Here is a 7,959-nt window from a genome sequence, read left to right as displayed (position 1 = left end):
GAAACAAATGTTCTCTGTGTAGTCATGGAAAGCACATTGATATAAACCATGGAGGAGATAACAAAGCTACAGATAACTGTGCTGAGTTCACTACAGAGACAAATCCTTGGAGTTATGCACCTAAACACAAAAGAAAAACAATTTGCTTCTCATCACTGACACGCCTTAGGGATCTTTAGTTAGTTAGGGACCTATGAATACAGATTAAACATGTCTAAATACAGGATGCTGCCCTCAGAGAATAGAGTAAGCCTTGTGTGCTTTACTTGATCCTGTTTATCATAGGATGACTGTATTCTGGCCCCAGAACCTGCCTGAGCAAGGCACTTCTTTAACTCTCAGCTGTGGGTTCACTGGCCCTGCTTCATTATCTTGGCATGTGGTGGGGATTCTTGCTATGTATGGCATACAAGGCTATGTGCTAGAAAAGGGCACCATCTCTGCAAACTAATGTTGCAGTGCTATCTATACAATATTATTATACTGCAAAGTAAACAACAAGTTTTCATGGGTTCATTTTTCAAGGAGCAAAAATGGCTTTAAATTTCAAAGGAGCCATATTTTGAATTATCTGTATTGTAATACATACAAAAAACTATCCTTTTGGCTGGGGAGTGATAATAATTATGAGGTATGCAACACTTTGAACTATCCAATATCAAACCAATGAGGTTTTACCATACTTGTGCATGTACCTGACTGATCCCATTTTACCACATGGTCTATACATCCCTGGTAGAACCTTCCAAGCATGCTCAGAAAGCAAGCAGATGCCTGTCAAATGAAGGTTGTTTCACAACTTCTCCTGGTGACATATTCCATTTTTTTTTTACTGTTCATATACTTGGAAAGCTTTTACTGAGATTCAACAGGAATATGCTGTTCCATGGTTTAAACTCGTTACTCATGGCACGCATTGTTGTGTGTGTCATCAGAGAACAAATCCTTCTCCATCATTTATTGCAGCCTTTCAGATACTTGAAAATTGCTATCATATCTTCCTCCCCCTCTTCCACCAGTCATATCCTTTTATCTAGACTAGACATATCTAGTTCTCTCAACCTTTCCTTGTATGGTTTGCATTCTACCTCTTTTATGTCTAAGTTATTGCCATCACATCCTCTACAGCTTCTCTTCATCATTCTTAAAAATGTGGGCCCCAAACTGGTCAAATCACTCCAGCCAATGACTAGACAATGCAGGAAAGAGAAGTACTACTGTCTACTGTGTTGTACATAAAATGTTTCTTTAATACCACCCAAAATTCTGGTAGTATTACATTGGTGAAACCATAACTACCAGAATTTTCTTGTGGTGCTGTCTCTAAACTCATTATCCCTCTGTTCTGTATATGGTCAGTTTGTTGGCACTGGATTTGGACCTGGCCCCTATACCTTTGTTCTAGGCGAGCACAACCCTCAGACTGACCACACCACCTGCCAGTTGATAATAGGTGATTTTATTGATACAGAGTGATAATAGAAATGCAACAATACAAACAATCAAGCAATTCTATATCTACGAATCCTAGGGCTGTCATCAGAGTCAAAGCACATCTGGTCAGGATGCAGGCTCCACTCTGAGGCTCTTTTTCTTAGGTGTCAGCAGTCTGGAGGTGGGATGGCAAGGCCCACAGCCCCACTCCAGTGGGGTGCATGAGACAGGCTGCTAGTCTCCCTTCGGTCTGTGGTGGCTTTGTGGTCCCTTTATGGGGGTGGGGATGGGGACCCTTCTCAGGGAGGAAAAGGAGGAGGAGCAGGGAGGAAGGAAAAGCAAGAAGGAACAGGGAGGGATGAGAAGGAACCACGAGGGATGGGAGGGACTCTTTGTTACCCTCAAGTCTCTGCTTTTGTATTCTCCTTCCCCCTTTATGACTCCTGATGACTCTTCATCCATGACTATCTCTGATTGGTTCTCTCTCTGTGGTCACACATCCACGTAGCCTTCTGGGCATTCTCCTAATTTGGTCTGTTCTCCCAAAACCGGGACTCAGGCCCCACTCTGCTCTGGGGCCTTGTAGCTGGTGTCATGTATCTCATGTTATGGGACAGTATGAAATATACTTCCTCAGTTCTCCAGCTATGTGTCCTTGTTGTGTTAGACAACCTGTCTACCTTGAAGGCTGTGATCTCGTGTTATGGCATGTCCCTCTCAATTCTCAGGCTTTGTCCATCTGTTGGCCTTGTTTTGCTAGATAGCCCATCTGCTTCCAGGGCTATATGGACCTTTGTGTGTGAAACTCAGGCTCTTACTAATCAATTAACCCCTGCTGACCATCTGGAACCCTTACAATACATATATTTATACCTATAAGCCAAATTCCCCCAAAACAGGCCTTTAAATACCGTTTCTAAGCCAACACAGTTGTTTTGCTTTCCTTATGTGTTATACCTTATATGTGTCTTTGTTCATTTTCTTTTTGTTGTCTATATAGCTCAGTTCACCAATTTAACAAGGTACCTTAGAATTTGAATTCTACCCTCCAAACTGGAAAACCCCTTTCTATGGTTTGTATTGTCTGCACATTAGACCAGAAAGCTCTCTATCCTTGCATCCTACTAATTAATATATATGTAATGATTAGACAAAGAATAATACAGTGGAATCCTGACTGAGACTTCCTTACAATTGACCACTGATAGTTATTTTTTGTGTTAAATTGTTCAACCACTCATATACTCAAGTACATCTTGAAGACCAGTCTGAAGAAATGCAATATTAACATCAAGACCTTGCAAACTCAAGCACTGAATTGTCTCCAGTAGCTCTGTAATGTATGACAAGACATTGATTACTTTTAACAAACTCACTTCACTGTGGAGGCAGATAGATGAAAGAGACAAAACATCTTTCACCTAATATTACCAGGATCTGCTACTTCCTCCCAGAACTATTTGCCAACTCTGCAGTCAAACTTGCAGAATTTGTATCAGCCTTCTGAATCATCTATGGACTCACCACTGACTTCCCTGTTCACTGGAATATTGTCAGCCTTGTATTGAGGGACTGCCACTGCTGCTGCCAAGCCATAGTAGTGAACTGAACAAGGATGCTTGTGCCACTCTTACAATACTGCTGTTTCACCTTCCCAGGTGGGTTTGAAAAGGCAGCAAAGCCAAGCCATCAGCACTGTCAGACTTGTAGTTACTACTACCATGTACCCTTTTCCTGACAACACACTTTGTTCTACCTTGACATAGATACCAGTAATGGGGGCTGAGACAACAAAACTCCATTTTAGCATATTACTATTCATTTCCAGCTTAAAGAAAGGAAGGGTGGGAAGAAACCTTCTGTATCTCTAACACAACATTAGAGTCCTGCAGCTGAGGGGACTCTCAGCCCCAGCACCTGCTGAGTCTGGGTCCCTGTGGGACGCAGCTGTCCTGGAGGTACATAAAACCCCCAAGTCTGGGGGATCATATGAACCCCCAGGCCTGGATGTTTTATGCACCCCCCAAGCCTGGAAAATCACAGAAGCCACAATCCCTGAATCCCAGTTGTTTCATGCACCTGTGAGCCTGGGAGATCATGGTTGCCATGGTCCTCAGGCCCAAGGTCAATGGGGAGCCCCTGCAGCTGGGAGCTCCCAGCCACAAGACTTTGGTTCTTATTGGTCTAGGGAGAGCCCAGGATTGGGCTCCCCCTGTACCGACAACAAAGAGTGATGGGATCTAATGTGCAATCTTACAGTCATGCCTCCTGCTATGTATGTGTGCATGGCAGGAGGCTTAATTGTGTGTATCATGCATTAGATCCCATTTTGCCTTTATCTGGACTTGTAGAGGGGGCCATAGAAACAGGACACAGAAACTCTGTCTCTGGTCTTGCTCTGTACCTGCTGCATGGGGAAAAGATCTCCTGCACTGAAATCCAAAACAAGTTATGTGGGGATGATAACACAAGGAGAGGGAATGATAACACAAGTAGAGGGCTCCCTTCAGCATCCACTCCAGTCCAGTCACCGTAGAGATCCAAGGATAGAGAGTCCAGGAACCAAAACTTCTGAGGGCAATGATGTTATACTGAAGAAGACCTGTTTTCTCATTCTTTTATGTTGTGAATGTTGGGGCCAGGTTATAATCTTTTTTTAAAATTAAAATGGAAGTCAAGTCTTTAGATACAGAGAAAAAGCAAACACTGTATCACCCCCACATTCATGCATCAACCCATTTCCAACAGAGGGCAAACCCCAACAGACATCCAGGTTTAAGGTACACTGTAGGCTTATTTACAATAACAAGACATAGTAGATGTAATTTATGCTTCATGTCAGTGTGATTTAGAAGGAACAAGACTTTTCTCCAAGTTCCTCATAAAGACTGGCATTGTGATAGGGGAAAATCTGCCACATGCCCTCTATGACATGGCAGTGTTTTTGGCCAGCATCAGTTCCCTTTTGTCAGAACATAAATACTCCACAAAGTACTGCTCATTGTAGCAACTAATTGGAAGAATAGAGGGTTTGGTTCCCTTTACCACCACAAAGCTCCAAGTAATCCCCTTCATCCTTTTAGATTACCCTTGGCCCAGGGCTTCACTCATCTAGTTGGCCCCTTTCCTAAGCAATCATAGTTTCCTCTCAAGCCAAGATTTCTCAACCCAGTTTCCTCAGCTCCCAGGTCCCAGAACTAGCTTCTGCAGTGCAGTGTTGGATCATAACTGAGGATGTTTGAAACCATCCACTTAGCTACTTCCTGTTACCTTTGGTCACCAGATAGGAAGAGTGATTTCATACAAGCTAATGGCTTAGGGCTATGAGAAGGAAAGGGCAAGCTGGAATTGGTGCAAGTGGAGGCAAACACAGGCATGTGGAAAGCTACACCTGAATTTGAAGTAACCAAAAGAGAGGTTTGGATGAGCATTGTTTTTAATGAAGGTGTCCCTAGAAGAGAGAGAAAAGCAGAAATGCAGAGAAGGGTTAAAAGTGGAAATATTCTGAGCTAGCAGGAGAATGTGGAAAACACAATGAAAAAAAAAAAGTTTCATGTCACAAGAGTAAAGATTTTCCTGTGGTGCCTTGTGTTCTTCCAGTCCAGTGTCTTGTGTCTAGTTTAGTGGCAATCTCACCCTGAAAATCAGGAAATAAAGATTTAAATTATTTCAGACTAATGGTCTGAAAACCATAAAATACAGAATTGAAAAAAACCTCACCAACACAGTCATAACTCTTTTAAAAATTACTTAGTAGAATTATAACACACAGATTTGCCCTCTGCCATTGCAGATAGTGAGCTTTACTAGGGGAATAGGCACATGACAATCATAACACAATCTATTTCCTTCTCTATGCTAAAACAAGTCTTGCATTTGGAGAGGTGGGTTAGAAGAGCACGGTTTGCCTTGGCATGTTCTGTACTCAGAGCTGGCCAGTGAACTGAGTCCTGAAGTGGGTCACTGATCACACTACAGTAACCCTGATGGTCACTAGTATCCTGATCTATAAGTTCAACCTCTAACAGCCTATACAGGAAATCCTGTGAGATGCTGCTGCCACTGTTTGTTGTACTATGATGAGGAACGGCCAGTCAATTACTACCACCATTAACATGCCCTGGAAAACATTCAAAAGTTGTCTTGTTCCATGGAAGTGAAGGTCATATAGCCAGAGCATGACCACTACAGAAATGATTTAGTACCACTGGGATCAGTCCCTCAATACAAGCATTCTCCTTGCTCTCTGACACAGATGATCCCAGTTGTAAAAAATGATTTCTCATGCTCTGGCTATATTGGATCCACATGTCTCTGGGCATTTGGATTTACAGGTATCCCCCCTGACTTTTAGTTTATCTTAGGATATGAAGTGCCCAACATTCAACATCTCCACAGTGATTAATGCAGTATAACAGAACAATTTTGCACCCTAGCCTACCCTACCCTACAGACAATGGTTACATGATGATCCGTACAGTGAATGTGACATCAGAAGCGGAGTCGTCTCTCATATATGGTCACAGCCAGAGTTTGACAATCTCATTGGAGGTTTTGGTTATGAAATATATAAGATAAACTCTCTTATAATGTCCAAAAAGGTGAAGGTTGTTTCTATTGGCTCCTCTTTGCAGCTGATGCTAGCACCTGAATCTATATATTCCACCTCTGCTGTGTAGCCCTTGTCAGACACAAAGGAGCCTTGGCAGAGTGTGAGATGCACATAGGGCAGTATCAGCTGGGGATGAGGAACAGGATGACAGTGAATGGACATTTCTCCACTCAGGCACTTTGGCTCCTTCTCCTCTCTCTTCAGACCAGCTTGGGTAAGTGCTTACTTTATTTCACTGAATAAGCTGGGTAATGCAGAATTAAGAAACATAGTTTGATTTCACTTGTGCTCTGGTTTTATTCTGTATATCACTGGAACAGAGGCAAAGACAAAAATAGTAAATTTATCTCTGTTGATCTTCCCTTGGTGATCCTCAGTGTAAGTGGTTATATATTTGCAATAAATGTAAACTTTGCAGTTACACAGGCTGAAAAATATCCAGTGCTTGTAGCACCATAAGCCTGGAGTTGGTTTTAGTGAAACTTAGAACTAAATTCACCGTTCAAAAATCCTTGATAAATAGACAGTAGAAGAAAGCCGAAATGGGTATCTACATGCTTAACTACATGCTTATCTTCATCCCCCTATCTATCTTTGTGGCTGGCTATGGACAAGCTGAATAATTACATATACACCCTCCACACTATTTAAAATCACCCTGCTATGCCTGTGTGCCTGACTTCTTGAATTCAGCTCCAGCTGCATTCTAAAGTTCCCATTATGAAGGCATAACATTTTCCGTAGTAACTTGTGTCCATGACACTATTTCTATTTGAAATGCTGCTACTCTGGATATGAAATGCAAACAGTTCAGGCTGAATAATGAAAGCAGAAACAAGTATTTTTGGTGATACCTTTTACTGGATCAAATGTATGTAGAAGTTGGGAGAGATTTTTGTCAAACTTTTGGGTACAAAAATCCCTTCTTCAGGTCTGGGAGACAAGCAGAGACAGCCTAAGACAAATATATGATAAAGGAAAGACTTTTGTTTAGCTTCAGTAAGTAAATGAAAAGATTACTTATTGATGTGGAACATGGTTCTAAAAATGTGGAGTAAAGATACGTTAGCAGAAATAGCTTCAAAATGAGGGATGCATGTAAAAGAACAAGACTATTCATAGAATCATAGAAAATTAGGGTTGGAAGGGACCTCAGGAGGTCCAACTCTCTGGTCGACGCAGGACCATCTCCAAGTCTATCATCCCAGCCAAGGCTTTGTCTATCTAGCTCTTAAAAACCTCTAAGGATGGAGATTGTATAACCTCCCTGGGCAGTCTGTTCCAGTGCTTTACTACCTGCCTAATGAGAAAGTTTTTGTTTGTTTTTTTTCCCCCTAATATCCAACCTAAAGTCCCCTTGCTGAAATTTGAGGCTATTGGTCCATTTTCTATCATCTGTCAGCACTGGCCGCATCTACACCAGTGATGGACCGTGCAGTTTTTACTTCACAGTCATTTACTACTTGCATAACCAAGTACTAAGTGACTGTGCATAACTGATGTTACTGGCAGTAGCATCCTTGCACAGTTTTTTTTCTGATGCTTCTGTGTAATAACAATGAGCTACTGCTCAGTAGCTCATTATTACTTCACAGGAGCATCATGTCACGGTTAGTGCCCCCCAACACTACTATGCAGTAACAACGAACTACTGTACAGTAGCTCGTTGCTACTGCACAGAAGTGTCTCATGTAGACATGGTCACTGAAAATGGTTTAGCTCCATCATCTTTGTAACAACCTTTCAGGTAGTTGAAAGTTGCTATTAAATCTTCCCTTAATCTTCTCTCTAGACTAAATAAGGCCAGTTCCCTCAGTCTTCCCTCAGAATTCATGTTCTACAGACACCTAACCATTTTTGTTGCCCTCTGCTGGACTGTCCAATTTGTCCATATCCTTTCAGTAGTGCGGGGC

This window comes from Alligator sinensis, unplaced genomic scaffold (genome assembly GCF_000455745.1).
Source record: "Alligator sinensis unplaced genomic scaffold, ASM45574v1 scaffold537_1, whole genome shotgun sequence".
NCBI lineage: Eukaryota > Metazoa > Chordata > Crocodylia > Alligatoridae > Alligator > Alligator sinensis.
The sequence above is the reverse complement of the archived record's forward strand: the minus strand, read 5'-3'. Positions refer to the sequence as shown.